This window comes from Melospiza melodia (assembly GCF_035770615.1).
Source record: "Melospiza melodia melodia isolate bMelMel2 chromosome 7 unlocalized genomic scaffold, bMelMel2.pri SUPER_7_unloc_1, whole genome shotgun sequence".
NCBI lineage: Eukaryota > Metazoa > Chordata > Aves > Passeriformes > Passerellidae > Melospiza > Melospiza melodia.
Genome location: NW_026948497.1, coordinates 3,469,985 through 3,489,696, shown reverse-complemented (window position 1 = coordinate 3,489,696; position 19,712 = coordinate 3,469,985). Strand labels below are relative to the sequence as shown.

The 19,712-nt window shown below is 48.1% G+C and overlaps 2 pseudogenes; one reads left to right on the top strand and one right to left on the bottom strand.

Moving 5' to 3' along the window:
- The window catches only part of LOC134432716 (uncharacterized), an 899,340-nt pseudogene that overhangs the window by 213,211 nt on the left and 666,417 nt on the right, over positions 1-19,712 (top strand).
- LOC134432721 (zinc finger protein 11-like) overlaps positions 1-19,712 on the bottom strand; it is a 229,693-nt pseudogene that overhangs the window by 135,973 nt on the left and 74,008 nt on the right.

Below are 19,712 nucleotides of genomic sequence, written 5' to 3'. Positions count from 1 at the left end.
GTTCGAACAATTTGTGAGCAGGCCGCGCTACCGAAAGTTGTCCTGAGTAGGAATCCAGAGCAAACTGCAACACTTCATTTTCTTGAAACAATTGTTCCAGTATTTTCATAGTATTTTGACCTGATTTTAACTCAACTGGAATGTGAATGCACTTAAAATCACAACCTGCTAACTCCCTGATCCGGGTCCTTGCTTTCCGGATCAGGTCTGCTACCATCTCCTGAGGCTTTGTCAGTCTCTTGGATCTTTTGTGACTGAGGAAAACCCATTCTATGATCAAGAGAGAGTCCCTCTGGTCCTGGTCCTTTTTTGGTATGTCCTTTGCCTTAGGTGTTTGTTTTTCCTCCCACTGGAAAATAATTCCATGGAGGTGTGGCAACTTACCTAGAATGATAAATTTGAATGGCAGGTCAGGCCGGCATTGGTTGGCCTGTCTTGTGGACATTGCAATCTGAACCCTTTCAAGAGCTTTCTGTGCCTCTGGGGTAATAGACCGAGGAGCACCTGGGTCCTCTCCCCCTTTCAATAAATTGAAAAGAGGGGCAAGGTCTTCATTAGTCAGACCGAGCCATGGTCTTACCCAATTCAAGGACCCACACAACTTGTGGACATCCGCAAGGGTCTTGATCCTTGGATTGATTTCTAGTTTTTGAGGAACAATGGTCCTATTTCCAATTTCTAAGCCCAAATACTTCCAAGGTGGCATCTTTTGAATTTTCTTTTCCTGGAGCTCGAACCCTGCAACAATCAATGCATCGATCGTTAGGTCAAGCGCATGTGTGAGTAAATCATCATTGGGGGCACACACAAGGATATCATCCATGTAATGATAGATGATGGCCTTCTCTGCGGCTGCACGTACTGGGGAAAGCAGGGAAGAGACATACCACTGGCAGATAGCTGGCGAGACCTTGAGTCCCTGAGGAAGAACGGTCCAATGGTACCTTTTCATAGGGGATTCCATATTAATGGAAGGGACGGAGAATGCAAAATGCGGTGAATTGTCAGGGTGCAAGGGATTTGGAAAAAACAATCTTTAATATCAATAACAGCTAATTTCCAGTCTTGGGGAAGCATTGTTGGGGATGGCATACCAGGTTGGGGAGAGCCCATATCTTCAATTACATTATTAATTTGTCAGTGCTCGTGGAGGAGTCGCCATCTCTTTTTGTCAGCTTTTTGGATGACAAACACTGGAGAGTTCCATGGGGACATGGTCTCCACAATGTGGCCCTTTTTTAGTTGCTCTTCCACTAGTTCTTCTAGCACCTTTATTTTTTGTTTACTGAGCAGCCACTGTTTCACATCAACTGGTTTGTCTGTTATCCACTTCAGTTTTTGGGTGGGGCGCTGTTGTTCAATGACTGCTGTACAAATATGCTGCGGAGAGTCTGGAATATCAATTGTTACACCCCACTGGGCCATTAAATCTCTCCCTAACAAAGGTTCCGAATAATCTAACACAAATGGACGGATATTAGCCAATTGTCCATTTGGTCCCTCGATTTGAGTAATGCTTTTGGATTGTCTTGCCAATTGCAGACCTCCCACACCTCGAAGGTGACCGGCAACATTTTGCAAAGGCCAATGTGCGGGCCAGTCTTGTACTGGAATCACTGTGCAGTCTGCACCTGTGTCTACAAGCATCTCAATGCGTTTAGACTCCCCACCCCCAATGAGGTTACACCATAATTTGGGCTTGTCTTTCCCAATAACTTGGACCTGGGCGACTGAGGGCCCTTGTTTATCAATATTTTCAGGAAAAGACGGCACAGGGATACCTTGTGCATCAATTTGTCCCTTGGGAAGAAACAGGGGTGGGTGGAAACAATGCAGGCCGAGAACAAATTGCTCAGGATCTGATGTTGTCATTCCCAGAGCAATTTCGATCTCTTGTGGTGTGTGTTTGGTGTCCCCAATGATGATGTACTTACAACGAATTTGGTTCCAAGTACCCTTCTGTTCAGGATTTACAGAGACAAAATGCCAGTCAGTGTCCTTCAGATGGAGTGACTCAGTCAGCTGCAACCTGTAAGGCTCATTGACAGAAGACGTGGTTAACACAGGATCCCCTAAATCATAACAAAGGTTATTTTGTTTCACTTTCAACAGTGGACCAGCAGACATGGTCTTTGAAGCACCTGCTTCACTTACACAAACATTAATATTATCATACGCTTGATTTGTTTTGCTACCCTTATTCCCTTGGCCTGCTCTTTTTGTGTCTGCGCGCCTGGCAGGCTGGCGCTCCCTTTTCAGTTTTTTTGTTGTAGTTGACCCCCAGGGAGGGCTTGTAGTTCTCCTCGCGTGCCATTTCTAAATTCATCAAATACCCTTTTCAGGGGGCACTGGTTACTCCAGTGCCCAAGGTTGTTGCAAAGCAGGCATGGTTTTGTGGGCTCAACCATTGCTGGTCTCCGTTGCTGCCCAGGGTACTGCTGTGATGAGGGAAAAGGCGCAGGGCTGGCAACGGCGACACGCTGAGGTGGTCTTGGCAGCAGCCTTGGTCTGGTGTCTTCAGCCACACTCATCAGAGGCACTTTCCTGTTACAGACTAGAAGCATATCTTTTAGGGTGTAGGGGGAGGTTCTATAGGAAGGCTCAGGATTGCCGCTTGACACTGTTCATTTGCATTTGTAAATGCCATTTCCTCTAAAATGGCTTCCCTAGCATTCTCCTTTTTAACTTGTATTTCAATGGCTCTAGTTAACCTTTCTACAAATTTCAAAAAGGACTCTGATGGTAGCTGTTTAATTTTACTATAGGGCTCAAAAGGCCCATCAGGTTGGAGAGAAAAGAATGCTTTTTCAGCTGCTTCTTTTCCTTTCTCAAGTGTTTCTGCAGGAATTGCAGTAGCTTGGACTGAGGGTGAAGACCATTGACCCTCGCCAGAGAGGTGCTCAATGGTGATAGGGTTACCACTGTTGTCTTTTGCTGTGTTTGGATCAGAATGCAAGCCTGGGAGAGCATCTTTTAGCAGTTGTTTCCATGCTAATTCCCATAATTTGAATTCCGTGGAGGTCATGAGACAGGAAAAAAGCTGTTTTAAATCATGTGGAATCACCACAGTCCTACTCAGTTCAGAATTTAAAAGGCCACGGAAATATGGACTGTGGACCATATTCTTTATGAGATTTACAGATCTCTTTAATCAATTGTCGTCCAAAAGAACTCCAATTAGCAGTTGGGGCTGTTCCTCCCTGAGCTGCAGGCTGAAAGGTAACAGGAGCCAGTGACAACATGGGATTATGCATTTGGTCTGCTGTTCCCTGCTCTGTGTCCCTTGAATCAGAAGCATTGGGATCACAGATACAGGTTTGGGGACAGGCAGTGGGTGTGTCCCCACCGTGGGAACGCGGGGAGGGGGCGGGGACGCACTGGGCACAGGGGGCAGGGACAGGGGGCTGGCAAGGGGCAGGGAAACCGTGGGAACAGGGGGAGGGGTCAAGGGGCAGGCAGGGGGCGGGGACACCTGGTGACATCACGTCAGCAGATGCCCCCTGGGAGGAGTAGAGGGGCGGAGCTGAGGGTATTGCAGGAAAGGGAGGGGGAGGGGGGAAGGTGTCACGAGGAACAGGAGGAGAGGGGGATGGGGCTGGAGTTTTGGGATGCTTAAGAGGATTTTGGGAAGAAGAAGACCAGGTTTGGGAAGATGCCACGTGGCATCCACCATCTTGTGGACTCCCTAGGGACTGGGGGCCATTTTGGGCATCACTGCTCTCTGGAAAGCTAATACGTGCTGTGGGTTTCAGAGGAGGGGACACAGGGGATTGGGAAAGGTTCCACGCAGCCTGGCCAGGGCCTTGTGGACAGGGCAACTCAGGCATTTTAGCAGACTCTGGGAGTCGACTTCCCAATGAGTGTGCTCTCTTTAAAATACCAAGTTTTGGGTAAAGAGCTTTAGGAGTTTTAGAGCTAGGAGAGGGAGAAACAGGGAGAGCAGAGGTACATGGCTTTACATTTGACTTTTTCTCCATTTCCTTTTGTTTGAGCAAGGCTGTGTGAATTTGTGAACTCCAGAACACAAATTTAGCTGAGGGTGCATTGCCAGATTGTCCTAAGGTTATCAATTCATTCCCAACTTTATCCCAGAATTGAATATTGTGGATTTCTTCAGGGGACATTTGTGGGAAGTGCAGAAAAAGCCATCTTATAAACTGTTTCAATTTTCCTTTTGAGAACTTAACATTACCACTGACTAAAATGCTAACAATATTATAAAACACTCCTTTTTGTACAATGCTGAGTTTGGAACCCATGTTAGAAGTAAAAGGCAAAGTACTAAATCCCGCCTGACCAAAAACAAAGCCAAAATCAGCTACCAATTTCTAAAAAAAAACACAGATAGGAAAGCGATAACGATGCACACATACAGCTTCACAATGCAGCTGTATATACTGCTTTTAAAATTCCTGGGCAGCAGCAGCAGGCTACGCCCTGCCAAGCCGAGGCAGAAACAAAGCCTCCCCCGCCGTGGAATGCAGCCCCCCCGCGGAGCTGAGACAGAGAGCAGCCTCCCCCATGCCACGTGGCAAGCCGATACCGGGGCTGCCCCGCGCCGCGTGTGCAGAGAACACCCCCCACCCCGCACCCAGAAAGATCCCCCGGCCACGTGGAGAGCCCCCCCTCCCCCGCGAAGAGAGATAGCAGAATCCCCCGCGGCGAAAGAGCCGAGCACGCTGCACTGCTGAGCCGGGGGGAAGGGCAGAGAGCACTCCCGCACCAGCACGAGTTCCAAAAGACAGTGAAACACGCGGCAGAGAGCTAAAGACTGGAACGCAATTAATTCCCATCTGTGGGGCTGCGCAGCCAAAAATGCAAAGGCAAAAAAAGGAACAGAACTCACGGCAGAGTCTGTTTTTGAGCTTCTGCTCTACCGAGAGCAGAGATACTCACCTGAAATGGAAGCTGTAGCTGGCTGGGTACAGGCAGATCTCCTCACCCGGAACAGGACCTCTCTATGGGCAAGAGAGGCTACCCTGTTCTTCCTCTGGAAAATCTGCTCACCACAAAGGAGTTGGGCTTTCCAGAGGCGCCGAACAGTCCACGAAACTTCTTCTGGGAATATTCCCAAAGTCTCTAGCTGAGAGCGAAGCAACCAACGCCCTTTTCAGCTGGGTGCACAGCTGCCAAAAGCCCTCCCGAGGTACTGAGAGTCCGTCTGGGGCTGCAGAGTCGCTTTGCCTGACCAGGGTCGCCAAAATATTGGAATAGGAATCCCAATATTACCAGTTAGATTGTGCCTGGGCCAGTCTGACCCTTGCTGCTGGGCCAAAGGCAGCAACTGTGTGGTGTATTACCCCAGAGATACCTTTGGCTTGCTGGAGATTGCAGCTGGGCACTGAAGAAGTCCAGGCTTGTTAGGAACTCCGTTTACCTCAGGAGAAAGGCTTCAGGCGATGGTGAAGAGGAAAAGGAGATGGATTCTGCTGGAGGGTTTATCCAGAGGTTTATTCCATGGTTACAGAGGTCTGAATGGTAGTAACAGCTCCAACAGAATACCTGCCGCATGGCTTGATTCACCTTTTAAGCTCCCCGGGCAGGGGGAGGGGAGGGGACAGGTGAACCACCAACCAGGTGGGAGGGGCAGGGTCTCAGGGGAGGATGACATCTAGACAGGCCAATGACCTCTGGGCATAGGGGCATCTTTTGAACTTGACCAACCACACGACGACATTCCTGGAATGTTAAGCCTGATTGACAGGACTCACTCAGCAAGGGGTGAGGGGGAAGGGAGAGAGGTATAGGCACACCTGGGAAGGGACCCGGAAGTTTAAAACACACCGCAACAGCCTTGTTTATGTTTGATCCCTCTGCAAGCACAACCGATTTGTAGGGCTATTGCCAGGGGTGGCATCTGTTTTATCTCTTCATCATCTGAAGTGCAGTCCTAAGTTTTATTATATGCCCACCAACTTACTTTGTCTGCCCTCGTTCTGCTGGTAGCGTCAGTGTTCGTTATTGCTGGATCTGTTTCATTCTCAGGGCCTTCCCACTTATTACACCAAGGGGTGTTTGCCATATATTGGAATCTTTGAAGAATACTCACAGACCACGCACTGTCCCAAGGTTCTATCTGATCTTTCCTATCCTTGGCCTCACATTACCATACCACAGTGGTTTCTGTAACTTGCCTTGATTCGGGTACCAGTTTACATGTAATTGTTTTGTTCTTTTGTATTTCAGGTAGTTTTGATGTTATGATTCCCCAATTTACTGGGTCTCCTGCTGCCTTTGGTGTTGGCAAACAGGCAGTTACTCAACTGGTGTTTTGCATTTTGGCAAAATCTTTGACTAATCCAAACATTACATTCTCAGCCCGAACTGCATTAGAAACCTTTATCACCTGTGTTTCCGTTTGTACCTCTCTCTTTATTCTAGAATGAAGAGTGGTTAGTTGATCATTTTGCATTCCACATCCCAAAGATATTAATAACCATAACGTTAGCACAATTACTGATAGCATTCTGAAAGCAATTAAACACATGTTATCTGCAGCCTTTGTTGATTCCAGAGTTTATACAGTCCGTGATCCAGGATGGACTTTCTTCACTCGGGTATAGTGAATCCAGGGTTCCATGCCGGCTACTTTGATTGCTGTAAAGGTGGTCAGTAGTACCTGATGGGGTCCACTCCACTTTTCTTTCAGCGGTTCCTCGTTCCAGTTCTTGATGTACACCTCGTCTCCTGGATGTATGTTATGAACTGGGTTCTCGAGAGTCAGTGGTCTATTCCACATGAGGATACTCCGGAGCTGAGCTAAAGTCTTCCCAAGAGACAGAACATAATTATACACTTCCTGCTTTCCTGTGACATGTACATTAGGGTTAGGCTCAGGAGATTCATATGGTTTCCCATACAATATCTCATAAGGACTGACTGACATCCCACTCCTAGGCTTTATCTGAATCCTCAACAGTGCTATTGCCAAAGCCTGGAGCCACTGCAATTTGGTTTCTTGGCATATTTTACTGATTTGCCTTTTTAGTGTCTGATTCATCCTCTCTACCTGTCCACTTGACTGGGGTCTCCACGGTGTGTGGAGGTCCCAATTTATCCCCAGCAATCTACTTACCTCTCTTACTACTGTAGCTATGAAATGGGGCCCCCTCTCTGATGATACCCCTAGGGGTACCCCGAATCTGGGAATAATCTCCTGTAGTAACCACTTAACTGTTTCCTTTGCTTGGTTTGTGCGACGGAGAAGGGCCTCTGGCCACCCAGAGAATGTGTCAACCCCCACTAACAAGTATTTGTATCCTTGAGTTCTTGGCACTTCTACAAAATCTACCTGCCAATAGTCTCCTGGCTCTATTTCTATCCAAATTCTTCCTAGCTGTGCCTGTCGCCTGGCCACAGGGTTGTTTTTCAAGCAGATATCACATTTTGACATTACTGATTTTGCCATTGTTAACATCCGTACTGAAATTAAACTCTGCTTTTGCAATTTTACCAATGCCTCTGCTCCCCAGTGACATTCGTTATGTTTAATTTGTAGAACTTCTCTCATTATCAAGGGGGGTACCACTATCTGTCCTTGTGCAGTCACATACCATCCTTCTGAATTCTTTTGTGCATTTAGCAAACGTGCCAGTCTCTCATCTTCTACTGAATATTTTGGTTTTGGAGGCAAATTGAATTGGGATACATTAAGCTTCAAAGGTATCAATGCCATTGTTGTTTGTACCTCTCGAGCAACCTGTCAGGCTGTCCAGTCTGCCTTTCGATTTCCTTCACAAATTTTGGAGTTTCCTGATTGGTGTGCTTTACAGTGTTTAATTGCCACTTGTTCAGGTTTTTGTACTGGTTTTATAAATTGCAGGACTGCATCCTGATGTTTAATGTGCGTACCTTGAGAAGACAATAGTCCTCTCTCTTTCCACAGTGCTCCATGTACATGCACCACTCCAAAAGCATATTTTGAGTCAGTCCATATATTTACCCTTTTCCCTTCACTTAATTCTAGTACCCTGGTTAAAGCAACGACTTCTGCCTTCTGGGCAGATGTATTTGGTGGTAATGCCTTTGCCTCCACTACTGTATTGACTGTTGTTACCACATATCCAGCGTATCTGGTTCCGTTTTCCACGAAGCTGCTCCCATCTGTAAATAGCTCCCACTCTGGCTGCTCTAGTGGGACGTCTTTCAGGTCTTCTCTTGCTGAATAGGTGTACTCTACTACTTCTATACAGTCGTGTTCTAATGGGCCTTCTTCAGTTGTGGTACCTAGGAACAAAGCAGGATTCAAAAGGTTAGTTGTTTTTAATGTGACATTATCCTGCTCAGTCAGGACTACCTGGAATTTTATCATCCTGCTTAGAGATAGCCAATGGCCCCTCTTCTGCTCTAAGACAGTGGTTACCATGTGTGGTACATAGACATCTATGTGCCTTCCCATAGTAAGTTTCCTGGCTTCTTGTATCAGGATCACAGTAGCTGCGACTGCCCGCAGACATGGGGGCCACCCGGCACTTATGTTGTCGAGTTGTTTGGAAAAGTAGCCCACCGGCCTTTTCCAGCTTCCCAGACGTTGGGTCAGGACTCCTAGTGTTAGGCACAGCCTTTCATGTACAAACAGCTGAAAATCTTTAGACAGATCAGGTAACCCTTGTGCTGGAGCAGTTGTCAGTGCTTAATTTTAGGAAGGCTTCTTTCTGTGGCTTGCCCCAGGTGAATGGCTGCATCTTCTGAGCTTCATACAGGGGTTTCACAATCAGTCCATAGTCCATGATCCACAAGCGACACCATCCTGCCATCCCGAGGAAGACTCGCAGCTCATGTAGATTCTGGGGCTCTGGAATAGCACAAATAGCTTGAATACGGTTAGTACCTAGTTTTCGTTGCCCTTGTGAAATTTCACATCCCAGGTAGTTTACAGTCTGTTGGGCAATTTTCTCTGGATACTTTATAACCTCCCATTCCTAGTGAATTTAAAATCTCAATGGTTACCTTTATACAGGTTGCTTTTTTTTCTGTAGCTATTAGTATATCATCAACATACTGCAACAACAGGTATTGGTCTCTTGGTACTTGCCCATTCTCAGTCCAAATCTTCAGCTCCTTTGCCAGTTGGTCTCCGAATAGGGTCAGCGAGTTCTTGTATCCTTGTGGAAGCCATGTCCAGGTGAGCTGAATTCTTCTTCCGTTCCCTGGGTTTTCCCACTCAAAGGCAAACACTTCCCTACTTTCTTTGTCAAGGGTATGCAGAAAAAGGCATCTTTTAGATAAATTACAGTAAACCATTTATATATCTCTTTTACGGATGTCAGCAATGTGTAGGGATTTGTTACTACTCAATAAATGGCCTTTGTTATTTTATTTATTGCTCTCAAATCCTGCACTAATCGATATTCACCATTTGGCTTCTTTACTGGAAATACTGGTGTATTAAATTCTGATTCACATCCCTCTAGAATTTGGTATTTCAAGAACTTATCAATAATCTTTAGTATTCCTTGCCGTGCTTCTGGTTTTATGGGATATTGTTTGACTTGCACAGCCCCTGCCGCTTCTTTTAACTCTACATGCGCTGGTTGTGCCAATTAGATTTTCCTGGTATATCCGTTTCCCATCACTGCATCTTCTACCTCCCTAGGGATAGAGGGAACAGGTTTTTCTTTGGTCATTAAAATCTGTCCCGTCTTTGATTCAGATATTTTCATTACAAGTTCCCCGTTTCCAAAGGTTATTGCCGCATCAAGTTTCGCTAGCAAATCCCTCCCTAAAAGTGGAATTGGACACTCAGGTACATATAAAAGTTAATGTGTTAAAACCGTGTTCCCAAAACACAAATCTAGGGGTTGCAAGAATGGCCAATTTTCCTCTTTCCCTGTAGCCCCAACTACTGTTGTTTGCTTGTCCCCAATTTGTCCTTGCAGATCATTCAGCACGGAATATGTAGCTCCGGTATCCACTAGAAATTTGACCTCCTTATGCCCTAACTGTATGACAGGTTCTTGAACTCGTTTTACAGGTTCCACATCTAGTCAGCTGCTATATTTGCCTAACACCATCACCTTGGCAAAGTTTTCCTGCTGGAACTGATTGCCCTGGTGAAACCGGCTGTTTGAGTTATTTGGGCACTCTCTCTTCCAATGCCCCTCCCTTTTGCAATATACACATTGATTTAGGCTTAACTCTTGCATAACTGCTCCTCTACCACGACTACCTCTGCCACATCCGCTGAAATTTGGGTTCCCCTTTCCTTGTATTACTGCCACAAGATTTTGTTGCTGCTTTTTACTAGCTTCTCTTTTGCAATTATTGTACACCTTCCAGGCTACCTAGTTTATCCAGATTCCTTAATTCCTCCCCTTCTAATTTTTGCAATTTCCTCCTGATATCGTCCTGTGACTGGGCCAAGAATATGAGAGTGAGCTGAACCTTAGCTTGTTCTGTGTCTATTTGGAGATCTGTATATTTCCTTGCTACCTCCTTAAGCCTCTCCAAAAATGCAGTGGGAAATTCTTTCTTTTCCTGTCGAACCTCATATAGTTTAGACCTTCATAGTTTTGGGCACAGCATTCTGAACTCCTATTTGGATCCACTCCTGATATCTCTGTAGTTTCCTCATAGCCCAAGATAAATTAGGGTCCCATTCTGGATCTTCAGTTGGGAAATTTTCATCTAAAGTTCCTGTTACGAGCTCGTTTCTGATATCCTCCCTTGTCCTTTCTTTGGCTGCCTTAAGTACCATCTCTTTTTCAGTAGGATCTATCAAAGTATCTAATATTACTTGTATGTCATCCAAGTCAGGATTCTGAGGTTTCATAACCATTTTTACTACTCGTGCCACCTTATCAGGATTTTCTCCTGATTGTTTCCAAATAACTAAATCTGCAGGAGAAAATGGCACTTTTACAAATACTGACCCTTCCACTCCTACACCTTGTTGCAAGGGGGCAATCACAGTCCATTTTTGTCTGCCTATGTCTTTTCTACCCATGACCGGGGCAAGCTTAGACTGACTTCGAGTTCTGTGGGATACCGGTGTCACTGATTCATCACTATTGCTATCTTTTTCACTTGCATCCCTCCCCCTCCTCTCTATCACAGTTAGGTTTTGCTCATCTTACGAGGAAGAGGGATCAGGTGACAGTGGGAGAGGAAGATAAAGAGAGAAGGGTGTACTAGGCGAGACAGGTTCAGGATTAGGTGAGGCAAGGACAGACGGTGGGATAGGGACAAGTGAAGCAGGTGGGATAGGGTTAGGTTCTCTTGGTCTTATTGGAGCTATCAGTAAACCAATATCTGTATAATTTTCTCTACTCAGACTTTCTTTCAATGCCAAGTGTTCTAGACAATGTTTCTCACAAACCCCACACTTATCACTTGCAGATGCTCTAACCACCATTAATCCACATTCATCCTGCCATTCTGGCTTTCCCCAAAAGTAGAAAAACAAATCAACATACGGAACCTCATCCCATTTTCCTTCTTGCTTACAAAACGACATTAACTGCAAAATGGTGTTCTACTGCAAACTCCCGTACTTTGGCCATTTTTTGCCATTCTCCAAGACATATTCTGGCTACCATGTATTACAATAATCAATCAACTTAGCCTTATGTAATTCTTCCTCAAAATTACCCTGTTACCAATGTGCTAATAAGCACCCCAAAGGAGAATTTCGCGGAATGGAGGCATTGCTGCCCAAAATCCCTTTGAGCTTCTCCATCCAAAATGCACCACAAATGCCGAACCTGCACTGCTTTCACGATTGTCTTATGGATGGCGCCTAGGCAATACCACCAGGAATTCCTTTAGCCCAACCAAGCATAGCTTTCACTGCGTCTTATTGGCAGGCAACCAAACCAAAGTAAAAGCACCTTACCTTTCTCCCGGGAACGTTGTGAGCAATGGGAGCGGTCGCGGCCGATGGGCTCCCCAAGAATCCCTCGGTGCCGGCTGGAGTGTGATCGACTCGCGAACTCGCTCAGCAGCACTCACAGGGCTCCATCTGGGTCACCAAAATGTTAGCATTCAGAAACACATAATCACAAGAATGATTATATGTAGGTGCTTTTATTGAAGAGCTCTGGGTGTCAGGGGTACAAACCCAAATCTGACTCCGACATGGGTTCGGGATGAACATGTTTTTATATTCTATCGTTATATAACTTTCACATTAATTATTAAACTTATATTGTTCTATTGTATACATAGATTTCATCCAAGCATGGGCTCCTCCTGACCCGCCTCAAACTTCTAACATAGTTTCTCATGATTCTTCTTACAATTAAACAATAATTATATTTAATTAATAAACAATCATCACATCTAACAATTATATCATTTATCATATACTGCTTACACAGGTGCAACTTCACATGATTTGGCAAACACAAATCTTAACATTTTCAGAGTCTATTTTTTAACATTTTTACAGGGCCCCACTAAGTCTAGCTTCTTTCTAATTCCCCAAATGTTATGATTTTAAAACCTTTTACTATCAATCTCATGGTCAAGGTTGTGGTTGTGTCATGGTCATGGTCATAGTCATGGTCATTCCATGGTCATGGTCATCTCAGGGTTGTGTCACTCATGGACATTCTCACAGCCATCTCCTGCTCATGTCATGGTCGTGGTCATGGCCAGGGAACCTCTTCAAGATCCCGAGCCCTGATTTTGCGACACTCAAGGACCTCTGGGGACAACAAGGCCTGGCCTGACCCCTCCCCCCATTGCACTGCCCCTCCAGGAGCCCAGTGCAGCCAAACCCTCCCATGGACACCTCGGACATGGGACATGGAGTGGGAAATGAATCCTGGGGGATGGAGCTCACTTGTGTCTGACAAGTCCCCATCCCAGTCCTGGTGTTCCCATCCTACTCCTGCTGCCCCTATCCCAGCTCCTGATGTCCCCATCCTGCTCCTGGTGTCCCAGTCCAGCTCCTGATGTCCCTATCCCAGTTCCTGGTGGCCCCATCCTGCTCCTGCTGCCCCTATCCCAGCTTCTCACATCTCCATCCCTGCTCCCAGTGTCTCCATCTCTGTCCCAGTGACTCTATTCCCATTCCTGGCTCCCAGAGATGAACTGCCAGACACTGCAGGAAGGAACCCAGATTTATTGCCCCAAGTAGGATTTATTGCCCAAAGCAGGTAATTTCACACCAGAAGCAAAGGATTGTGAGTATTTGTGGTTCTTGGCTTTAAAACATTAGAAAATGGGAAACTGATCTGTCAGCAAAAGCTATGGGGTGAGTGGGAGCAGTGGGATGAGCTCTGCTGGCAGCTCTCACCTTTCCAGGGAAGAGAGAAGGGGCTGGATCCAGCTCCATGGATCACTCAGGTGGTGATTCCTGCCAGGATAAGAGAGGGTCACGGTGTCACCCTGTCCCTGTCCCCATTCCACAGGATGGACCTGGCTGGAGCCCATGGAGAGCAGGAGCTGCTCCAGAATCCCACCTGATCCCACCCCAATCCTGCTGAAATCCTGCTCCATTCATCCCACCTGATCCCACTCCATCCACTCTGCCCCAACCCTGGTCCATCCATCCCACTCCATCCCACCCCATCTCGCCCCAATTCTTTTCTGGAACCCCAGCCTCATCCTGCTCCATTCCATCCCATCTGATTCTTGTCTGGAATTCAGCCCTGATCCCACTCCATCCCTCCCACACCAATCCTGCTCCATCCATCCTGCCTGATCCTGCTCCAAAATCCAGCCCCAATCCCACTCTACAATTCCACCTGATCCCACTTTGGACCCTGCTCTGATCTGGAATTCCTCCCTGATCCCAGTCTGTCCATCCTGCCGCGATCCCCCTCTGGAATCTCGCCCCGATCGTGCTCCATACCTGTGCTTGAGCTGTTGGTTCCCATATCACTTCCTGCAGAAAGAGAAGATCCATGAGATTCAATAAAGGTGCATTTGTTTTGATTATCATTGCAAACCCCCTTGTACCGTGTTGGTTCTTTCTGCACCCTTAGATCAAATCCATGAACCATCACGAAACCCGTCCATGAGGACGGATCATGACACCCCCCGAGGACCCCTCCCCAAATTCCCCCCAAAAGCCCCCCAGCACCCCCAGACCCTGCTAAAACGCCCTCAAGTTTCCCCCAGACCCTCCCCAAATCCCCCCCAAGCCTCCTCAAGACCCCTCCCCAAATTCCCCTCACGACCCCTCCCGGAACCTTCACCTGTCCCTGCGCCTCCTCAGCAGCTCCCGGAGCCCCCCGTCCTCTCCCAGCGCCTCTCCCGCTCTCTCCAGCGCCTCCCGCAGGACCCGCCCGAGCCCGGGGAGGCTCCTGGGGGTCCCTGAGGGGGTCCTGGGGCTGGGAGGGGAAGGGGGGGGGGTGCCCGCTCCATGCCCGGCCTCGGGGTCAGGGGGCGCTGCTTTGGCTGGAGCGGCGCAGGGAGGGCGGGAGTTGCTGAGCGGAGTGGGCCGGTGATTGGTTGCTTTCGTAGAGGGCGCGGTGATTGACAGGAGATGGGCGGGGTAGGCAGGCTTTGTTGAGGGGAGGCGCGCGGTGATTGGTTGGATAGAGGCAAAGAAGGCGGGAGTTGCACAGGGGAGACACCCGGTGATTGGTTGGTTCAACTCAAGAGAGGTGGGAGTAGCTGAGGGGCGGCGTGCGGTGATTGGTTGGTTTGGGGCGGGGTGCGCTGTGTTTCATTAATTTGGGAGATGAAGCGTGGTGATTGGATGGTTCGGAGCGGGGCACGTCGCTATTGGCTGGGAAATGCCCAGCATTTTTTAGGGAACACACCTCATTTTTTGGCAAAAAACTCTTGGATTTTTAAGGAAAAATTCCCGTTTTTTGCAGCAGACACATTTCCAGATTTTTTGAACCCACGTGATCCCAAATAACCCAAATAACCCCAAAACACTCGAAATAAACCCCAAAGAACCCCAAAAAACCCCAAACAAATCAAGATAATCCTAAAAAACAAACAAAAAAGTCAACTTAAACCCAAAAATCCCCAAATGATTTCAAGTACATCTAAAAAAACCCCATATACACCAACATAAACCCCAAGAACCCCAAATGATTCCAAATAAACCCACATAAACCCAAATAATCACAAACACAAATACTTCTAAATACACCCAAATAATTCCAAATAACCCCAAATAAACAGAAATAAACCAAGTAAAAACCAAGATAAACCCTAAATAGTCCATAAATAAACCCAAATAAACCCAAATAAAGCCCAGTTCCTCCCGTCTTCACCCCAAACCAGATTCCGACCAATCGCAACGCGCGGCATTGATGACAATCCAGTTGCTGGGCACAAACTCAGGGCACTGGCTCCGCTCTCCTATTTTCAGCCAATCAGCGCCCGGCTCGACTCTGACTCATCAGTTGCTGGGCTCACACCAAGGCCTCTCACTGCGGTAAATACTCAGAGACCGCGCGGGGTAATTTCCAGCCAATCAGAGCGTGTCTCGCTGATGACTCATCAGTTGCGAGGAGCAGAATTTGGGGGGGGGGGGGGGGAGGTGACCCTGGGGATGGGCTGGGGACCCCAAATTAATCCAAAACGGGGTCGAGACCCCAAATCGGAGAAGGAGGAGCCTGAAGCCCCTAAAACCAAACAATGGGGAGGGGACTGGGGGAACAATCGGAAAGGGGAGTAGTGGGGAAAAGAGGGGGGTGGGAGACCAAATTTGAGCTGGGAGGGAGATGGGACCCCCAAATTGAGGTGGGAGGGGGATGGGATCCCAGAACTGAGCTGGGAGGTGGATGGGACACCCCAAATTGAGCTGGGAGGGAGGTGGGACCCCCAAACAGGATGAAGCCAATTTTGTTCCTAGAATATGTAAAATACTTTATGGATATGCAAAAAGTCTAGGAATATGCAACAGGCTGATGTAATGGGAGACAAGTACCATTGGGCGAAAATTGTTATGGCCACCAAGGCTCCCCAGTTATTTTCGGGGACACCCCTTAATTAATCTGGTTTTAATTACATCAGCCTGTTGCATATTCATAGACCCTCACACATATCCATAAACTAATTGACATATTTTAGGAACTAGTTTACACGGCCCATCCTTGGCGGTGTCTCCCCATTTCAGGAGCCTCCACTGAAATGGAAAATGTAACCCCCCCCTCCCTTTGATGATGATGATGATTATTAGTAGTAGTATTAATAATAACAATAAACAACTATAAAAATAATAATTAATTTTGAAATTGAGGAGCTCTCAGGCAAAGATGTGGGAGTAGAAATAACAGCTCTTTATTAGGAAATATTAAAAATACAAATGCAGTAGCACAAACAAAAACAACAGTGACAGAGTGTCATGGTTTGATACTGGCATAATGCCAGTGCCCCCATGAAAATACCCTCTCCCTGGTTTCTACTGTGAGATGTGACCAGGAATAAGCAAAGCAGGCTCCCACTTAGAAATAAAGAAGAATTTATTAACTAAACTACAAGGGGAAAAAAAAAGAAACACACAAGGAAAATGAAAATTTTACAAATACATCTCCCCCTCCTCCCCACCAACTCTCCAATACAATACAATACAATACATTCCCCAAATCACCAACTCTCGGTACGGCACCACCCTTCAAACAATCAATCTTCAGTTCATCAAGAGGAGAGGAGTCATTCTTGTGCCATGGTGACCTCTTCCTTTCATGTCCAGTGCTCTCACCACTGAACACAGACCAGAGCTGCTTCCAGGGTCATCTTTTAAGGATGCCTTGTCCCATTCCAAAAAGGGCACAGTCTCTCCTTCGGGACACCTGCCCCTTCCAAATTATTCCCCCTGGGGCGGAGGGGCACCAACACTGAACCCTCTTGGCTCCAGGGCATTGCGCCCCCCGGATACAGTCTCTATATCACAAGGAAACATGGTTCTGTCCATGGCTATACAAAAAGAGTCCAGCAAAGCAGCCACTCCATCATCTCTTCCACCCGAGTTCTTCTCTATTCTTTTCATATCTCTCCCTTGCTCAGACCTTCAACACTTGCTCAGTTCCCTCTTCATCTTCCACTCCATCTCCCCTCCAGGAAAGGTCAATGCTCTGCAATGTTTTCATTGTCCACAAAGGGGTTAAAAGCTCCTGCAAGCAGCCAGACACGCAGGCAGGCTGTGCTGGCAACACGTGATATCAAATTTCAAGATAACAGTCCCTGGCACGGCTCTCTCTCTCTCTCCCTTCATCTCTCTGAGGGGGGGGTGGGGGTGGGCAGGAAATACCTCTCAGTACTTCTTCCATTCTTCCACCCTTGGGCCAGGCCTACCTCCCATCTCTGTCCCAGGCCCGGCCACCTCACGGCCGCGTGGCTCCCCATCCCCCTGCCAAGCCAGCAGCCGGGACAGGGGAAGAGATCCAAACCCTTTTCCCACCGGAAATCCAAAGAGAGCCTCCCAGGGGAGAGCTCTGCTTTAAACCCTTGTGTTCTCGGAGGCGGATCTAATGTCCCAGGGGCCAAACCAGGTGCCAATATTAAAATCTGAGCACCCATTGGTTTGACCACAACATCCTAGACAACCTGTTTCCCGTCAAATCACCACACAGAGTCAGAATACTCTGGGAATCCATGAAAAAGGTTGATCCTTTGGAATCCAGTGGGAAAAGATTTATCCTCTAGGAATGCAGTGGGAAACGGTTGATCATCTGGGAATCCATTGGAAAAAAAGGTTGATCCGTTGGGAATCCAGTGGGAAAAGCTTGATCCTCTAGGAATCCAGTAGAGAATGAGGCTGATCCTTTGGAATCCAGTGAGAAAATGACTGATCCTCTGGGAATCCAGTGGGAAAAGCTGAAATTTTGGGAATCCAGTGGGAAAAGGGCTGATCTTCTGGGAATGCATTTCTAACCCCCCAAGGACAAGGCAAAGGCAGAGCCGTGGAATTTTTATAGGATATCCCAAGGGTGGAGTTGGGGTTTGGGTCAGGGGAGGAGTTCTGAGAAACACAAGAAGGGTGAGATCAAATTCCTGCCTCTTAGGAACAGCAGCACTCCACACAGAACGTGTCCCCAAATTCTAAATACCATCTAAAACAACTGAGAAATTATGGAACGTCAGATACATTTGATCAATTTCCTTCATTTAACCCAGTTTTGGGTGTTTTTAAAGGATGAAGGTGAAGCAGAGGAAAATTAAGGCCAAACCAAAAGGAGAAGTAGCCAGGTGTGTTCCCAACATGGATCACAGGGAATGTGAGTGACCAGGGCTGTGCCCAAAGTGCCTCCTCCAGTGGGGGATGGAGCTGGAGCAGCGCACGAAGCTCTGCCTGCACTTGGGGCACTTGCAAGGCTTCCCTTAGTGGTGCCTCCGTTGGTGTTGGGTCAAGTTAGAGCTGCTGGAGAAGCTCTTCCCACACTGGGGACGCTCGTAGGGCCTCTCCCCAGTGTGGATGCGCCGGTGGGTGACGAGGGTGGAGTTGCGCTTGAATCCCTTCCCACAGTCGGGGCATTGGAAGGGCCTCCCCTCTGTGAATCCAATAGTGCCAGAGGAGATGGGTGCTGGTCTTAAACCTCTTCCTGCACTTGGAACACTTGTAGGGCCTCACCCCAGTGTGGGTGCTCCGGTAGGTGATGAGTTTGGAGTTCTCTTTGAATCCCTTCCCACAGTCGGGACATTGGAAGGGCCTCCCCTCTGTGTGACTGATAGTGCTGGATGAGACGGGAGCCGGTCTTAAACCTCTTCCCACACTTGGAACACTCACAGGGTCTCTCCCAAGTGTGGGTCATCTGGTACTTCATCAGGCTGGAGTTCTCTCCGAAGCACATCTCACACTCGGAACACTTGTACGGCCTTTCTCCAGTGTGGGTCCTCAGGTGCCTGATCAGGTTGGAGCTCTGGCTGAAGCTCTTCCCACACTCCTCACACTCGTAGGGCTTCGCCCCAGTGTGGATCCTCTGGTGCACAATCAGGTCGGAGCTCAACCTGAAGCTCTTCCCACACTTGGAACACTCGTAGGGCCTCTCCCCAGTGTGGGTCCTCTGGTGCTTCGTCAGGTTGGAGCTCTCTGTGAAGCTCTTCCCATACTCCCCACACTCGTATGGCTTATCTCCCCAGTGTGGGTTCTCTGGTGCCTGATCAGGTGGGAGCTCCCGTTGAAGGTCTTCCCACACTCCCCACACTCGTAGGGACGTTCCCCAGTGTGGATCCTCTGGTGCACAATCAGGTTGCAGTTCCACCTGAAGCTCTTCCCACACTCCACACATTTGTGGGGCTTCTCCCCATCATGCAGCTGCTCATGGAGCACCAGCTCCCAGCTCTGGCTCCGTCTCTGGCTGCCTTCCCGGCCCAGGCTGGCTCTTTCCCCCTCAGATCCCCGCCAGCTGCGTTTGCAGCCCCTCCTCGTGCGGCATCTCTGGGACTTTTCCTCCCCGTTGGCTTCCTGCACCGCGGAGCCGCTCAAAACGGCCTCTTCCACCAGGTTCTGCCGCGGGCATTTGTCCTCCCTGCTCTCCATGCTCAGCTCCTGCCCTGGGGGAGTAAGAGAACAAGGACAGGATGGGATCTGCCTCTGTGCCACAGGCAAGGGCAAGGAGATCCCCCCAGGCCTGAGCTGCAGCCGGGGCCGTGCCGGGCTGGGAGATGGAGCAGCACAGAGGGGAAAGGGGCACTGACTTCCTCCTCACCTGCCTCAGTGTCCTGGGGCATCTTCCTCTTCCTTACAGCCTCCATGGGGCTGGCAATGGGAAATCCTGGTTTGGGGAAAACAAGGAATGAGAACATTTGCAGGAGCGTCGGGGCGTAGGATGGTTGGGACGGACGGAGACGAGAGAGCTCTG